General features: G+C 57.0%; 1 protein-coding gene across 1 annotated transcript in view; it reads right to left on the reverse strand.

The window, feature by feature from the left end:
• Positions 1 to 17674, reverse strand: part of BICRA (BRD4 interacting chromatin remodeling complex associated protein) — an 81037-nt gene extending 63363 nt beyond the window's left edge. The window contains exon 1 of the mRNA XM_029924332.1: positions 17558 to 17674. The gene's annotated coding sequence lies outside the window, so the exon portion shown is untranslated. The remainder of the gene's footprint in view (positions 1 to 17557) is intronic.
• Between the last annotated feature and the right edge of the window lie 22 nt (positions 17675 to 17696).

Below are 17696 nucleotides of genomic sequence, written 5' to 3' on the forward strand. Positions count from 1 at the left end.
CCTGCTTCGGATTCTGTGTCTCCCTCTCTCTCTGCCCCTCCCCTGCTCGCGCTGTCTCTTTCTGTCTCAAAAATAAATGTTAAAAAATTGGTCTTAAATAAAAAAAAGGTGAAAACAATAAATTGCATATGCTACCATAATTAAAAACAGCTAACACCACACTCACATGGCGCTTGATGGATGGGCGCTGTCGTACAAGCAGGACATATGTAGGGGCGCCTGGGGGGCTCAGTCGGTTAAGCATCTGACTCTTGATCTAGGATCAGGTCATGATCTCACAGTTGGTGGGTTCGAGCCCCAGGTGGGGCTCTGTGCTGCCGGCGTGGAGCCTGCTTGGGATTCAGTCTCTCCTTCTCTCTGCCCCTCACCGGCTTGTGTGCTCTCTCTTTCTCTCTCAGAAATAAATAAACTTAACAAAATAGATATGATAAAAAGCTGTATATGTTAATTCATTTGTTCCTCCAATGACTCTTGAGAGCGGCACCTTCTACACCAGGGCAGTTCAAGAGAAATACAGTGGGAGTCACATACGTCATTTAAAAATTCTCTAAGCAAAAAGAGCAGGTGAGTTTATACGATGTTCATTTTAATAACAGAATTTAGGTAACCTAATATTTGCAAACGGGACCATTTCAGGGTGTAATCAATATAGAAATATTAATGGGATTGGGGGGCCTGGGGGCCCAGTCGGTTAAGCGTCAGATGCTTGGTTTCGGCTCAGGTCATGATCACATGGTTTGTGGGTCTGGGCCCCACGTTGGGCTCCACGCCAACGGCGCAGGGCTGGGATTCTCTCTTTTTCTCTGCCCCTCCCCTGCTCACAATCTCTCTCTCCTAAATAAATATACTTTAAAAAGTATACATTAATGAGATCACTTCCTCCCCCCACACTCACATACACAAATCGTTCCAAGACCTTGAAATCTAGGGTGTATCTCGTACTCGGTTCCTCCGAGGCTCAAGGGCCACACGGGGTCAGCGGTTACCTCACTGGACAGACAGCAGGACTCCGTAAGGACCCTGGCTTTTACTCTGAGCACCGGGAGCCTCGGGAAGGATGTGCTCTGCCTCAGATGACAGCAGGGTCCCTCTGGCTGTGTGGGGGCATGGGGCGGGGGCACCAGGAGGAGGCGAGGCAAGAGGGTGCAGGTGGGGGGCGACCGTGGCTGGACCAGGCTGGGCAGTGGGGACGGGGAGCTGAGGCCCGATTCTGGACGCGTTCCACAGGCAGAGCTCACAGCCCACGCTGTCACGCCAACCGGATAGAGAAAAAGAGGCACCAACGAAGTGCCTAGTGGGCTCAGTGGGTTAAACGGCCGACTTCAGCTCAGGTCACGGTCTTGCGGTTAGAGAGTTCAAGCCCCGCATCGGGCTCTGTGCTGACAGCTCAGCCTGGAGCCTGCTTCAGATGCTGTGTCTCACTCTCTCTCCATTCCGTCCCTACTCATGCTCTGTCTCTCTCTCTCTCAAAAATAAACATTAAAAAAGTTTTTAAAAATAAAATAAAATATTAAAAAAAATAATGAAGATGATGCCAAAGTATGCAGCCCGGGCCACTGGGAGGAGGGCACTGCCATCAACCAATGGTGACGGCCCAGAGGAAGCAGGCTTGGTTTGGGGTTTGGTCTTGGTTTCAGTTTGGGGGTGGCTGGGCGGTGGGCAGCTCGGCCTTGGACACCTTAGATCTGGGGTGCCCAGCAGGCAAGCCGGTGGGGTGCTCAGCAGCGTGGTGCGGGCTGGACACAAAGTGCGGGGGACCAAGGGGGAAAGGGGAGATGCTCCCCCAGCCCCCCACCCAGGCATGCCCCCCCTTCCTCCCTCTACCTGACCTTTAGGGGGCCTGGCCTCTCTCTCCCAGCTCCCACCACCCTGCATCTGGCCCCATCACAGACTTCAGGCTCGCGCTTTGGGAGAACCGATTTCCAGAAGCCTGGCTGCCCCCAGTGCTGCCACCCCTACCTGGCCTCCGCGCCCACAGACCCCGTCAGGGCGAGACGCGGCCGTCCATCAGAACCGGCTAGCAATGGGCGGAGGCGGCAGTGCGCTGTGAGAGGCCCAACGGTGTGTGAGACGCAGGGGTCTCGGTCCCTCACGCAAAGGCCTTGAGGGGGACGTGCTCCCAAGCACAGCTTTCCTACAGACTCGGCGGACTCCGAGGTGGTGCCCTGGGATCAGACACTGATATTTCTGGAGGGGGGGGGGAGCTGTCCATGGTGGTGCATGGCTAGCACTCGCCCACCGGCTGCCCTGGGAGGGGAGCAAATCTTTGCGTGGCTGCCTCCCCAAAGGCCCAGACGGAAGAAGCCCGCAAAGCTCCGGGTCACACAAATGTGGCTTCAAATCCCCACTCTGCAGTCCTCTGACCCTGAACATCCGGCCTCACTTCTCTGGGGTCTCGGTCCTGGGGGACAAGGAAGGGTCTGGCGGCTGCCTGGTAGGCCTGGAGGGAATGATAATGGCAACAGGGGTGCCTGGGGGCTCAGTCAGCCGAGCGTCCAACTCCGGCTCAGGTCATGATCTCACGTTTGTGCGTTCGAGCCCCGCGTCGGGCTCTGTGCTGGCAGCTCAGAGCCTGGAACCTGCTTCGGACTCTGTGTCTCCCCCTCTCTCTCAGTGTCTCCCCTGTTCGTGCTCTGTCTCTGTCTCTCTCAAAAATAAATAAACATAAAATAAAAAAGAGAGAGACCTGGATTAACCTGAGGAAGGAGGGAGCTGGGGCCCCAAGCCAAAGATTCTCTGACACACGGGCCTTAAACATTGCCCAAAACTGGGGTCAAGCCCCTCAGGTCGACCGGTCCTGGTGCAGGTCCTTCCCCCTACTATGGTGATAATCTAATAACACAAAAACCCGTGTGCTCTGTCCTTCCTGTGAAATCCTCCCAAAGGAAGCCCCGTAAGAAAGGCACTATTATTTCACTCCTCAGATGCTCCCCAAAGTGTCCCGCACTGATGGGGATCCCACACGCGGGGGGTCCCCGGACTGATAGGGTAGGCCTCCTGATCCAGCAAGTTCGAATGCCACCCGGGACATGCCAGACTCCCTCCACCATCTAGAATACTCCTTCCCCTCTCCGTTTCTGGTCCCTGTGAAAGCTTCTCCGTCCTTGGTGCTCAGAGGCAGTTCCCAAAGCTTGCCATGGCACCTGAGACCCAAGAATCTCATAAACGGCAGGACCGGGCACCCTCTCACCAGTGTCCCTAGGGTCCGGCATGGGCCTGGCATCGAGCAGCCACGCAATCCTGGCTGCTGTCTGCAAGGGGTGAAAATGGTATAAAGCCTTTCTGGAATGCCATTTGGCAGGGCTCGCCCAAATCCAAATGCACGCTTCTCCCTCCCTTAGCAATTCCTCTTCCAGGAATCTGGCCGCTAGAAACACTCCTACGCAAGTGACTGGAGGTGTGGATACAAAAATGTTTGGTCGGGTCACTCCCCAGCTCAAAAGCCTCCTGTGGCTCCCACTTTACTAAGAATCGAAGCCCAAACCCCAAAGACGCAAGACAGAAACTCCAGAGTAACAAAGAGATAGGGTGACTCAGCTAATAATGGAGAGGAAAGGAGACACTAAAATACTCATTTAATCCAGGGGCGCCTGGGGGACTCATTAGGTTAAGCGTCCGACATCAGCTCAGGTCATGATCTCACGGTCTGTGAGTTTGAGCCCCGCGTCGGGCTCTGCTGACAGCTTGGAGCCTGGAGTCTCCTTCAGATTCTGTGTCTCCCTCTCTCTCTGCCCCTCTCCCCGCTCACTCTGTCTCTCTCTCAAAAATAAACATTAAAAAAAAATTAAAAGAAAAAAAGAACCCACATAGTGTGTGCGATCAAAGAGGAAAAATTTACGCATGGAAAAGAACCGCTGAGTGAACCCCCAAATCCTCATGGGGTCCCTTACGGAGAGGGAAGAGGTAGGGCAGGGGTGGGGGGCAGTGACAAGGCTACCACAGTGGTCACGCCTTTCTTCCCCGTATAATTCATACACACCCACCCTCAAACGGGCAACCCCGAAAGCAAGAGGTTAAGGAATCTTACTCTTGCCCTCGGCCCCCCAAGTCTCCATTCCATTCGCAGGGCCCTCGAAACAACTCAGAAACGGGCTGACCTCCACTCTACACCGTGTCACTGGCCCCTCTCCCCCCACGCAGCAGCGGCCTTACCCCGAGAGCCTGTCAGAAATGCAGAGTCTTGGGCCTGCCCCAGGCCACCCTACTCTGAACCTGCCATTCAGGTTTGAGAAACTCTAGATCCACATAGCACAGGCTAAAGCCTGGTTCAAGATAAGAGCAACAGGGGCGCCTGGGGGCGTGGGGGGCTCAGTCGGTTAAGCCTCCGACTTCGGCTCAGGTCATAGTCTCGCCGTTCGTGGGTTCGAGCCCCGCGTCGGGCTCCGTGCTGACAGCTCGGAGCCTGGAGCCTGCTTCGGATTCTGTGTCTCCCTCTCTCTCTGCCCCTCCCCCCTCCTCAAAAATAAATAAACATTAAAAAAAATAATAACAGCGACAACAGAGGAAGAGCACCCCGCCTTCACAGCCCATTTGTTATGCGCCAGTCACACAGCGTGTGATCTCACAGGACCCGCCCAGCCCCACCAGGTGGGGTGTGGATCTCTGGCCCCAAATCTACAATTCCAACCTCCAAAGGGCTCTAAAAACCATCCTTTGTCTTGTTCCCTGGCTGCTCTCAGGGGCACCCTGGGGCCGCAGCGACGGTCCCTCAGGGTCCCAGCAGCCACACATGCAGTAGCAGCGGCAATGTCCGTCGGGCTGAGCTCCCGCCTGCAATATTCTGAATTTCCAGACACCCACGAGGCCAGCGACGCCCATAATGTGGGCTTCTGTTCACCTGTGATGTCACCTTAGCCTCCAAGGCCTTAGGTCCCCTTCACGCACGGATGGGGAAACTGAGGCTGAGAGGGCTGGGGGGCTGGCTCTGAGCCAGCTTGGCCTGGAGCCCTGACCCCCCAACCCCCCCCAAGCCTTGGTCAGGCTGACTCACTCCCGCCCCAGCTGCTCACAGGCTCGAAAAGGCACAAACACATCCGCCACCAGGGCGGCCTCCCCGGTATGCTAATGAAGATACAGCGCTGGGTAAAAAGGGAAGGAGGGAGGGACGATGGCGCCCCGCTGGGCTGGGGCCTCCAATCAGGGGAGGCCCAAGTTGGACCTCGGGCAAACCGGGGTAAGGCGGCAGGGGGTGGGGGGCAGGGAGTGGGGGGCCACTTCCGGACAGCGAGCTTTCTGGGCTTTCTCAGCTCGGACACTGGAACCAGGAAGCGGCAGCGTTCAAGGCTGAAAACCTGGGCTGCGGGGGGCCAGACCACCGGAAGTTGGGGGGGATTCCCCACTCTGCCATTTAGCAGCTGTGTGACTCTGGGCAAGTGACTTAACCGCTCTGTGCCTCCTGTTTCCTCATCTGTAAAATGGGGGTGCTCACATCCACCTCCTCAGGGCAGTCTGTGGAATGAGCCGCGCACGTCAAGAGCCTAGAGGGGTGCCCGGGACAGGGCTGCCTGTTCTTATCATTGTGACTGTCCCAGGCCACGTGAAGCCGGCGACTGGACCCACACCACCCAGAAATCCTTCCCCCAGTGTGGGGCCGCACCGCCACCCCAATTAAGAACCACATGCTCTTAAGACCTCAGCCCAAATTGGGGCACCTGGGGGGCTCTGCTGGTTAAGTGTCCGGCTTCGGCTCAGGTCATGATCTCACAGATTTGTGGGTTCGAGCCCCGCATCGGACTCCATGCTGACAGTGTAGATAGAGCCTACTTTGGATTCTCTCTTTCCCTCGCTCCCTGCCCCTCCTCCACTCGCGCTGTCTCTGCTTCTCTCAAAATAAATAAGTAAGCTTAAAAAAAGAAAGAAAGAAAAAAGAAAGAAATTCTGACTACAGCCTTATTCTGAGTCAGGTCCCGGGGATGAATCCTATCATGGAAACAAGCCCAGTTAAGTGAGGGAAGTAGGACAGGGATGTGGAGGAAGGCTTCCTGGAGGAGGGGGGATTCAGGCAGAGACCTGCCGGAGACAGGAAGGTGCTGAGGATGCAGGGTAAAGACGAGAGGTAGGAACAGAGAAGGCAGGGTGAAAGGTCAGGGATGGTAGAGTTTTGTTGGAGGAGGTGAGGGGCAGAGCTACCCTGAGGACAGGCTCTAGGGAGCCAAAGGGTGCACTAAGAACTTATTTTTTTAATCTCTCACTGCCAAGAACTCTTGACCTCCTTCTTTTCCTCCTCCCTCCCTCCTTCCTTCCCTTCTTCCATCCATGACACCATCTTTCGCTTTCTTGTGGCTCCTCACACATTCCAGTTGGGCTCCCACCCCTACCTCCCCATCAGACCCCTGAAGACCCCACTTCAAGTCCATTTAAGCTAAGACCTTTCTGGAAACGCTCTCCTTTGCTCCTGAGATGCTGACCACGTCTGATCCCGAGACCTTGTCCTCTCTTTCTCCGTTTTGGCCACAGGAGCTCTGCCACCAAACGTGCGCAGCCGCCCAGGGCGATTCTCAACCCTCTCTCCCGTCCTCATCCCTGGGACGCCTAGCTCAGTGTCCCCTGTGACCCCTACTGTTCATCACCCATCCTGCCTCTCTCCCCCTCTCCATCCCTGGAGGCTTTAGAGCTCTACTCTGGGATCCGTGCCCCAAACCATAGACACCACACCTGCACCGACCCAGCTGGCTCCTGCCTATGACCTTTAGCAGAACATCCACATGCGTACCGGCCACTGTGCCTTCTCTCCGCCGGGTATGGCCTTGAGCCCTAAGCCTGTCCCCACACCCCCTCCCCCAAGAAGCCTGGCTCAATAGACTCCAGAAGTAATGCCTCCTCCAGACGTCCACCAGCCCAGCGGGAACCCCCGAGATAAGGATCTCGCCACGCAGGGAAGGGGGTGTCTCTGGCTTCCCTCCCTTGCCCGTCCCTGAGGGCAGAGCTCTGAGCTCACTGCTGTGGGTCTGAATTAACCAGCGGGATGTGCCTGGAGTCACACCTCTGCCCTGCCAGCAGCTGGCTGGGTGACCCTGGACAAGTCACTTCACCCCTTGCTGCTTCTGGGAGAGGGAGGTGGTGACCCCCCGGCTCAGGGGGCCTGGCTCTAGGGCAAATTTTACCACCGTGACTGCCTGCCCTGAATGGAGCGCACCACTGCGGGGAGACGCAACGGAACTGATGGGCAAGTAGCAACAGGACAGGGCCGCCCAGACACAGGGAGCTGGGGGAGGAGAAACAGGAGGGGGAATAAATCAGGAGCCTCTACATAAAGTAAAAACCCACGACCCAAGCAATGTGTCAGGGCACAGGAGAGCACGAAGATCTTGGGGGGCACCTGGAGGGCTCAGTCAGTGAAGTGTCTGACTTCGGCTCAGGTCACGATCTCGCGGTTCGTGGGTTCGAGCCCCGTGTCGGGCTCTGTGCTGGAAGCTCAGAGCCTGCTTTGGACCTTCTGTCCCTCTCTCCCTCTGCCCCTCCTCCACTCACTCACACACTCTCTCAAAAACAAATAAATATTAAAAAAAAAAAAAAAAGATCTGCGGGGAAATATATGGAGTGGGGGCTGGGCAGAATTTTATATCCATATAAAAATATATACTTGTGTATGTTTACATATAATATAAATGCTGGTTCTGTTTCTATTATGTTAAGATCAAAATTAAATTATCACATAATATACAGTCATATATGTGTGTGTACATATATTTACTTACCTACTCATTTATTTATTTGTGTTTTTGTTTGTTTTCTTAATGTTTATTTATTTTTGACAGAGCATGAGCAGGGGAGGGGCAGAGAAAGCGGGGGACACAGAATCCGAAGCAGGCTCCAGGCTCTGAGCTGTCAGCACAGAGCATGACGTGGGGCTGGAACCCATGAACGGCGAGATCATGACCTGAATGGAAGTTGGCACTTAACCGACTGAGCCACACAGGCACCTTGGGAATGGCATTTTCAAAAATTTTTTTATGTTTACTTATTTATTTTCGAGAGACAAGAGAGAGAGAGGGAGATATGGAATCCAAAGACAGGCTCCAGGCTACCAGCGGTTAGCACAGAGCCCGATGCGGGGCTGGAACCTATGAACCGTGAGATCGTGACCTGAACTGAAGTTGGCACTTAACCGACTGAGCCACCCAGGTGCCTCGGGAATGGCATTTTTCCAGACCCTTCTGGTGATCTGGAAGCAAGTGGGTCACAAATAGGGATTCCAAACACAGGAACTGACCTTCCCTTTCTCCACCACTGGGATGTGCCCATCACTCATGCAGTCAGTCAACTGTGAGCCAGGAGAACGGGGAGCCCATTGTGTCTCTGTCAGCAGTGTAGAGTCTAGTGAGAAAGCCAGGCCTCAGCAAGGCTCACAGGAGACCAGGTACATGCACCGGGGCTACGAGGGGTGAGCCAGTGAACTGGGGGGTGTCCCTAGAGCAGGGCCCTGGGGGTCCAGGCAGGGCGGCCAGGGGAGGGGTGCTAGGAGGCAGAGACTTCATGGGGGTAGGGGCCAGTCTCAGCTGAGAGAACAGAGGTAAAACCTCCTCCTGGACTCTGCTCAGAGAGAAAAAGGAAAGCCTTCCTAACCCCACACCACGGCCGAGTCCCAAAGCCAGAGGTGTTCGACCCCAAGGACCACATTGAGTCTGTAAAACTGGAGAAGAGACGACGTGGGTCCACCTCAGCTGACGGGGGAGGGGTGGGGGGGTGGCCTAGCAGGTGTTGACAGGGAAGGGGGATGAGGGAGCTTGTCGGCCATTTGGGAGGACACTCTGGATCATGACAGGGTTACCCACAGGGCCGTCTTTGCCGAGACCCGTCAAGAGGCACATGTAACCCCTGCTTTGCATCGTGGGTATGGAGGGAGATCACTGGGTGCATTCTGGGGGGAAGTAAGGGCAGCGCGGCAAGAGCCTGGCAGGAAAGGGTTCAAGAGCTGAGCACGTGGCTCACCCAGCCTGGGTGGGGGGGCTCAGTGTTGGAGGCCGGCGGAGGGCCTACAGAGGCCAGGAGGGCGAAATGTCACACGGACCTGTGGGGCGGGGGCTGCGGGCATGTGCCTGCCCAGCACCACGGCGGGTACGCTGCAGCGCCCGTCCTCTGGGAAGGAGCCACAGGTGGGGGGGGGAGCGGGCCGCCCACTCTGTCTCCAGGTTGCAAAGCACTAGGAGGGGCTCCCTCTAGGGTCCCAGGGGTCATTCACGAGGATCAGGCAGCTGCAGACATTCCCCTCGCCCTCTGCCTCCAAGCCTACCAGCTGGGGCACGGGGGACATGGGCTGGGAAGGGGGGTCACCGAGAAGTCCGCAGCAGCCCCCCACCCTTCCAAGTCCATGAAACACTTGGAACCAGGAAGTCTAGAGGGATGGAATGGGCAGGAGGAGACAGAGGCAGCTGAGCCTGGCTGGGGGCTCCAGGGACCTCCCCTCGGACCCCCTAGCCCTACAAAGAGCTTCTGGTTCCACCTCTGGGTACACGCAGAAAGAGGAGCAACAGCGACAATCTCAATGGCCGCCACCTCTGCGGAGCGCTCATGCCGAGCCAGGCATTTGTAAAACACTTGTCCGGGCAAGACTCACAGACTCATGGTGCAAAGGCTCTAGGAAGAAGCCTGGGCTCCTGGTCCTCCAGCCTGGGATCAGAGAGTGGAAGGAACTTGCCCCAGAGCACAAGGTTTGAAGGGGCGGGTGCCTGGGGGGCTCAGTCGGTTGAGCATCCGACTTCCGCTCAGGTCATGATCTCACGGTTCGTGGGTTCGAGCCCTGCGTTGGCTCTGTGCTGACAGCTCAGAGCCTGGAGCCTGCTTCGGATTCTGTGTCCCTCTCTCTCTGACCCTCCCCCACTTGTGCTCTCTCTGTCTGTCAAAAATAAATAAATGTTAAAAAGAAAATTAAAAGAAAAAAGAAAAAAGAAGGGTCAACAAGAGGATGCAAACCCACGTAGCCACCCAGTTACCCTCACCTCTGGGGTCATCCTGTCCATCCCCCAGCCCTGGTTTGACTTCTCTGACTCGCCCTTTATGGTGACAATTTCTGCACCGAAACAGCAGACCCTAGGCCCACACTGTATATATCTGGATGTAAATCCCAAACCTGGGTAACTGGAAACAGCCCCCAGGGTCCAGGGCCTGGGATGGCCAAGACAGGGACCTCGCCAAGGTCCCAAAGAAGGGAAACTAGAGAAAAGACAACCCGGCCAAGGCCCACTGCCTTGCCACCTCAGTTCTCCCAATCTGTGAAATGGGCTTCATGTCTTCACTCTCACAGAACAGGACAGATCCTGGAGGCAATGAACAGAATTCTGGACCCCAGAAATACTAATATTGTTAGTAACAATAGTAATATCGTTGAAATGATACAATGTCTGGAATTTGCTTAAATCTATCTAGAGAAAGAAAAAACAAAACGTGCAGAGTAGGGGATGGGGTAAAAGACAATAAATAGGGGCGGCTGGGTGGCTCAGTCGGTTAAGCGTCCAATTTAAGCTCAGGGCAGGATCTTGCAGTTTTCAGGTTTGAGTCCTGCGTCGGGCTCTGTGCTGACAGCTCACAGCCTGGAGCTGCTTCGGATTCTCTGCTTCCCTCTTTCTCTGCCCCTTGCCCACTCATGTTCTGTCTCTCTCTCAAAAATAAACAAACAAAAAACTTTTTTTTAATAAAATGATAAAATCTCCATGGTAGGGGTGCCTGGATGGCTCAGTCAGTTACGTGTCTGACTCCTGGTTTTGGCTCAGGTCAGGATCTCACAGTTCGTGGGTTCAGGCCCTACATCCGGCTCTGCACTGACGGCGGGGGGGGGGGGGGGGCGCCTGCCTGGGATCCGCTTTCCCCCCCTCTCAAAAATATATAAACTTAAAGAATAATAAAATCTCCATGATAAAAAGTAAAAATCATAATAATAGGGGCACCTGGCTGGCTCAGTTGGAAGAGCGTGTGACTCTTGATCTTTGTGAGTTCAACACCCGTAACTGGGTGCAGAAATTACCTTAAAAAATCTTTTAAAAAATCATAAGAATAAGCCCAGCAAACTTTCACTGTGCTTGCCTTCAAGCCAGGACGAGTCTTTTCTTTTTTAACATTTATTGTTTTTTTGAGATATAGCATGAGCAGGGGAGGGGCAGAGAGAGAGGGAGCCACGGAATTAGAAGCAGGCTCCAGGCTCCGAGCTGTCAGCACAGAGCCCGACGCGGGGCTCGAACCCACGACTGTGAGATCCTGACCTGAGTCGAAGCCGGACGCTCAACCGACTGAGCCCCCCAGGCGCCCCCAGGACCAGTCTTAAAACCTTTCCACAACCTCACTCACTCAAGCCTCACAAAAGACCCCAGGAAGTTCTATTACAGACGAGGAAACTGAGGCCCAAACAGTATTTGATTGCCTAGCACCTTCCGTTTAAAATGCCAATGTTGTGGCGCCTGGGTGGCTCACTCGGTTAAGCGTCTGACTTTGGCTCAGGTCATGGTCTCATCATGGTTGGTGAGTTCGAGCCCCGTGTGAGCCCGCTTTGGATCCTCTGTCCCCATCTCTCTCTGCCCCTCCCCCGTGTGCACACACACGCGTGCGTGCTCTCTCTCTCAAAATAATAAAATATTTAAAAAATAAAATAATAAAATGCCAACATTGATTGCCCAAGATTTGGGAGGAAAGCAGTACGGACCTGGGTACCCATTCCCTTGGGAGACTTTGCTACTTCTTTTAAATTTTATTTTAGAGAGACAGCGCACGAGTGGGGCAGAGAGGCGGTGGGGGGGGGGGAGGGAATCCCAAGCAGGCTCCACACTCAGCGCAGAGCCCAACACGGGGCTCAAATCCCACCACCCTGGGGTCATGACCTGAACGGAAATCAAGAGTCAGTCACTCAACCAACTGAGCCACCCAGGGGTCCCACTACTTCTCTTCTTCATCATCATCAAGGCCAATAACGTTTTTTCTAAGTAAATTCCCTGCCCAATGTGGGGCTTGAACTCACGACCCCGAGATGGAGTCACCAGACGCCTGACCACGAACACTTTCTAAGCACTTGCTGCATGTCAGCTACTGTGTTCAGCATCGAACATTCAAGAGCATGTCAGAGGCGAGTCTCCTGTCATTCCCCTCCTTCCATTGGGGAAACTGAGGCATGGGTGCAGCAGCCCGGTCTGTTCCCGGGGTCACGCTGCTGTGCCTCACGCCAGAGCAGCCTGCCATGTGCCCTCTGCTGCCACGCGGCTCAGAATGCCAACATTGTTCCCCATGCGCCTTTGGGGAAGACAAGGAAGACCTTTCAGAGTGCAGAAGTCAGCATGCGCACAGCGGCTGGTTTCTGAAAGCCCAGCTCAGGCAAGCGCTGCCCCGTTCAGCCCTCACAGCAGACCCTCCCAGAGGGCCATCATGGTCCCGTTTCACAGATAAGGAAACTGAGACCCAGACACGGGGATCATTTGGCCTGGATCACACTATCATTAAGTCGAAAAGCAAGCATCCCCTCCCGTGCCTGCCAATTACGGGGTTCACAGCCAAGAATCTGGGTATTTCAGGCTGATAACAGTGCCCATGACCGACAAGGCCACCTGTGCACATTAGGGATGCCATTCAGCCCTCACAACTACCTCCCACACGTTGGAACAGAGATGAACCCATTTAGCAGAGGGGAAAATTGACGCCCGGAACTAGCAAGCTCCTGGTCTACGGCCAGGATTCCAACCAAGAGACAGAGACAGCCGGATTCTAGAGCCCCACACCAGGTGGCAAGCGTGCTAGGCAGGCCACGGGCAGAAAGGAAGAGGCAAGGAGGCCACAAGAGGCAAAGACAGGAGAGCAGGCAGATTGGATGGACTGAACAGGACGGGAAGGAAGTTGCCGAGGCACCTCCAGAGAGCCACTAAATGACAAATGGCAGACAGGCCCCTGGTCCAGCCACCCCACTTAGAGTCAATCCCACAGGCACACCCTGTTCCCGGGAATACACCAGGACCTGTGAGGCGAAAACCGCTTCCACATCTGGGTCAAAGAAACGAGGGTTCACCCGCACCCCAGAACACCAATCGGCGGAGAAAAGATGGAGGAGACCCTCCCGCTCCCAAGTAGGAGAGTGTCTCCCTGGGAAATGAAGAGGAAAAGCAACGTGCAGCACCACGGGACAGCAGGCAAAAATAAAGATCTTTAAAGATGCATCTGCACATATAGAAATACATGTGCACGGAACATCAGGATTGGGGAGCAGCCTCAGGAGAGGGGAGCCAGGGACCAAGGGTGCTGGGGAGGGAGGAGGGAGAGACTTCCTGTGTTTGCAATGTGTCCCATGTGCACGTAGCACTTAGGAAAAAATAAAAATAAAATTAAAAAAGACCGCGAGAGAAGTCGCTTCGACCACCCAGTCGGAATGACTCAAATCGCACGGCAGATTAACCCAGCCCTGGGGACCACGCTTGCCTCTGGGACTTCCTGGCCCCGCTCCCTGGCACACAGTAGGCCCTCAGCAAGTTTCACTGGGAACAATTAAAGAAACAAAAAGCACTCTCCCCGGGCCAGCTGGATCCCACGCCACCAGGATGCACACAGACTCGCCCACAAAACTAATTGTCACCGAACTAGAAACGTCTTAGAAAACTCTCCGTTGGGGAGGGGGGGGATCTTGCATGTCACCGAGGAGAGACACAAAGGCTTCAGTCAATGGGGACAAGACTCTTAACCAGTGACACCCCAGGCAGGGGAGGATTCAGGAGAGATGAGGAGGGACCCTTGGGGACAATTCAACCCAACATTTCCCATGCGTCTGTCTGTGGTGTGGAACGTCCTACTCCAGGGAGGGGGCGGAGGGGGACAAGAGTCAGGCTGGGGGAATAAGTGGGGAGCAAGTCATTCTGATGGGGGGCAGTGCGGGGGGAGTGGCTTATGTCACAGATGTAGTTCAGGTAACTGGCTTCCATTGAGAGGGTGCCTGGTGGGGGAAGACCCAAAGGAGACCAGAGCAAGATAATTATGCCCCCCACCCTGTCCCCCGCGGGGCGGGAAGGGGAAAAGGCAGCCCCTCACAGCTCTCCAAGCCCAGGCCCACTGGAAAAGAATGCCATGTTTTCCTGTTTCCAATTAACTGCCCCCCGCCCCCCGAGCCAGCAGCCCTCTGCATTCTTGAGACCAAGAGTCAAGACAAGCCACAGGGGAGAGCTGGGCAAGCTGGCTGGAACCCCATTGGTGGCTTAGCCCCCAGGAACCTGGGGGACCCCACCCCCCCACCCCAGGACCCTCCCACCAGGCCTCAGAGCTTGGTGCCGACCCCCTTCCATAGCTCTAGGGGGTGGGAGGGGAAGACCCCACATCCCGAGGGAAGGCTGGCGAAGGCCCCAGAGGCCTCTGGGAAGGAAGTCAGCAGGGAGGGGGGTGGAGCACAGGCCTGTCCCTTTGGGCCTTACTCATGCTTCTCCGCTCAAAAAAAAAAAAAAAAAAGAAAAAAATCAGTTCCTATTTTCAGGAAACACTCAGGCCTGAGAGCTGGTGCGTTCCCCACAGCCCCTCTCCTCTTGCCCCCAGAAAGGAATTAGCAGGACTTAGGCCTATCATCACAGGAAGGAAGATCTTTACACATCAAGGTCAGGGCGGGAGACAGGGGGCAAAACACGGTGTCTTCTCAGCTCCGCTGATACATGCAGAGTCCTTCTCCCACTCGCTCCTACCCTTGCAGCCTGGGCTTGGAGTCCCCTCTCAGCTTTCCCTGGGCTCAGTTTTCTCAACTGTAAAATGGGAAGATCACCTGTACTACCCTCTCTGATGGGCGAGCTGGGCCCTCCCAATGGCTCTCCCTCAGTCCACCATGCGCCCCCCCCAGTAAGTGCAGAAGGGGAAGGGCCAGATGGTTCAGACAGTGGGTGGGGTCGGGGGGGGGGGTCAGCGATTTACAGTTGGCCCTCGCCCACCCACGATGGGGAGGTGCCCACCCACGAGGGGGCGGTCCTCCAGGCCTTCTGCTGCTCCCTTCAATGTCCAGCACCCAACATCCCTCCCCACCGCCATAGGCACGGCCACATCCAGTCTGATGAACGACAAACGAAATAACACGTCTGGGCAATACTTTCACCCACCTCAAGGTCAGCTAAGGGAACTATAATTATGGCCACCTGCAGGTGAAGAAGCTGAGGACCAGGGCCTTAAATGACCTAAGGCCACAGAGTGGGGACAGGGAGTCTGGCGCCAGCCAAGGGAAGAAAGGGTCTCTGCCGGATGCGTCAGGGTGCTTTGAAGGGTCGCCGGGCAGAGTGACCACGAAGGCTGCCCTCTTGGCAGGGCTGAGTGGCAGAAAGCCGGGCCAAGTCCCGGCTCAGGAGGAGGAGGAGGAGGAGGAGCATGGGGCTGGCTCCCAGGTGCCCCCAGACCCCCAGCCAGCCGGGTCTGCGGTCCCCCTTCCCAACCCACACACCCCCAGCTCAGTCCTTGCAGGCAAATGTTCTGCTCCAGCCATGGGGGAAAGGATTCCACTCCCGGCCCCACTTCCAGACGTCTTGACACCTTCCCCAAACCAGCATGGGGGCGGGGGGGTGGGGGGTGGAAATGACACAACGGCTCCTTCCAGGTATTATTATACATGAGACCCGGATCAACTGAAATCAACAGGACAACGTGCCAAAGAGGGGTACGAGGAGAACTTCACAGTTTTGAGCAGGGCTGGAGAAGCCGGAAATGGTTGCCAACTGGGGCTCTTGTGACTCTGGACAAGTCCTGTAACCTGTCTCTGGGCCTCCATTAGCCTATCTGCAAAATGGGAATGCTGTCACAACCCCCCCCCCCCTCCCCGGGTTGTGGCCAGGATGTAGCAGAAGCAATCCATGGTGCTCCCTGGGTGGAAAGATGTGGTTGTTTGTGGGTTCTAGGTGTGGGGGGCGGGGGAGCCATCGGGAGGATGGGGGGAGTAAACATAAGTCCTTCAATCCCACCGGACTTCAACACAGGGAAGAGGAGGACTCCCAAACTGTCCAATTCCCCTGTTCTCTCTCCCACCACCCCACAGGTCAGACTTGACTGAGCTCCTTACCCCCCCACCTCAGGTGAAAGCACACAGAGAGCGGGATCAAACGCCCCCCACCCCACAAAGGCGCAGGCAGAAAGGAGGTGTGAGGAAAACACTCCAAACGTCCCCAAACGGCAATTATTCTATCGGAGGTCCGTGTGACAAAAGGAGCTGATGGTCCGGCCAGACATGAGGCTGGGCACCGCCAGCAAGCAACCCCCGGTCAGGGAGCCCGGGAGGGCTGGGACCTGTCACCCCGGGCCTCCCGGGGAGAGCTGACCCGGCGGCCTCTGACCCCACCTCCCAGGAAGTTCAGCTGCTCCGAGCCACAAAGCAAAACAAAGGGGCGCGGAGAGGAAGGAGCCGCGGTCCCTTCCAATCACCGCGGGCCCCCGGGTCCCGAGTCCCCGAGCCCTGGCGCCGCTCGCCGCCTGCTCCTCCGCTGGCCGCGGACGGGGCCCGGGCAGCCTCCGGTCCCGGGTCTCCCCGCGGCCGCCCGTGACAGGAGCCGGGGAAGCAGCCGAGGGGCAGCCGGGGATGGGAAAACCAGATGGCCCCGGCCCTCCTCCCTCCTCCTCCATCCCTCCCTCCGGGTGCCCGCGGCCTGGCCGCCCTCCGCAGGGGCCCGGGGAGGCCGCGGGCCCGGCTCGTCCGGGCTCACCCCGGGGAAAGGGTTGCCTTTGTCTAAAGGTCACCACCCGAGCGCGGTGCTCGGGCTGGGCCTGGTGCCTCCCATTCCCAGGCCGAGGGGGTGGAGATGGGGGGCCGCCCCAAATCTCGGGAGGTGACAGGAGTAAGGCTCCCCTCCCTCCCCTCCCCCTCCCCGTAACGGCCCCCTCCGGGACCAGCCAGCTAGCGGGGGAGGGGGGGTCAACTCCCCTCATCGCTGGGGGGGTGGGGGACCAAGTCAACTCCTTTCATTGTTTAGGGGCGGTGGGGAGGGGGAGACCCGATGGCCTCCTTCCGCATCCATCCCTTGCCCGCCTGCCGGATGCCCCATTTCTCCCCGGCACCCCCCGACCGGGATTTGGGGAGGGGGCGCAGGGGACGGGCGAGAGGGGGAGATGAAGGCTCGCCACCTCCGGCCGGGAGATCTCCATCCACTGCCCCACTGCCCTCTTCTCGGAAAGGCGGGGAGCAGGGTGAGGGGAGGGGGGCCCCCGGGCCGGGGGAGGGGGTCTCCCCGCCCCTCCCCCAGTGGAACATTAGGTCTCGTTTTTCCGCCGCTCCATTGTATCCCCGGCAGCCGGCGGGAGGGCCGGGGAGGCACCGGGCACCAGGTTTGGGCAGGGAAGCCGGGGGGGGGGGTCCCCGCAGGATCGGGGCGGCGGTGATGGTGGGAGAGACGCGGGGGATGGGGGGGCTGCCGGGGGTGGTGGGCGCCGAGCAAAAAAGGAGGCAGCGGGCGCTGCGCCCCGGTTGGGGGGCTGAGTGTGTGAGTGTCGGGGGGGTGGGTTCGGCCCCGGCTCCGGCTCCCCCCACACACACCCTCGCCGCCAACCCCCACTCCCCCCTCGCTTTTGCGCCCTGTCACAGCCCCGACTCGCAGGTAGAGAGAGTTAAGAGATTTAAAGAGAAATTGCTACATTGTGAGAAACTCACCCTGATGTTTGAGCAGCCGTCGGCGCGGGGTCTCCGAGACGGCCCCGCACGGGCTGCAAAGGGAGGACCCAGAAGGGGCCGACCGGCCGGGCCGGTCAGCGCACTGCCTGATCGCATGGCGGCCGCCCGGCAGCCTCCG

The sequence above is a fragment of the Suricata suricatta genome, chromosome 16 (genome assembly GCF_006229205.1).
Source record: "Suricata suricatta isolate VVHF042 chromosome 16, meerkat_22Aug2017_6uvM2_HiC, whole genome shotgun sequence".
Taxonomy (NCBI): Eukaryota; Metazoa; Chordata; class Mammalia; order Carnivora; family Herpestidae; genus Suricata; species Suricata suricatta.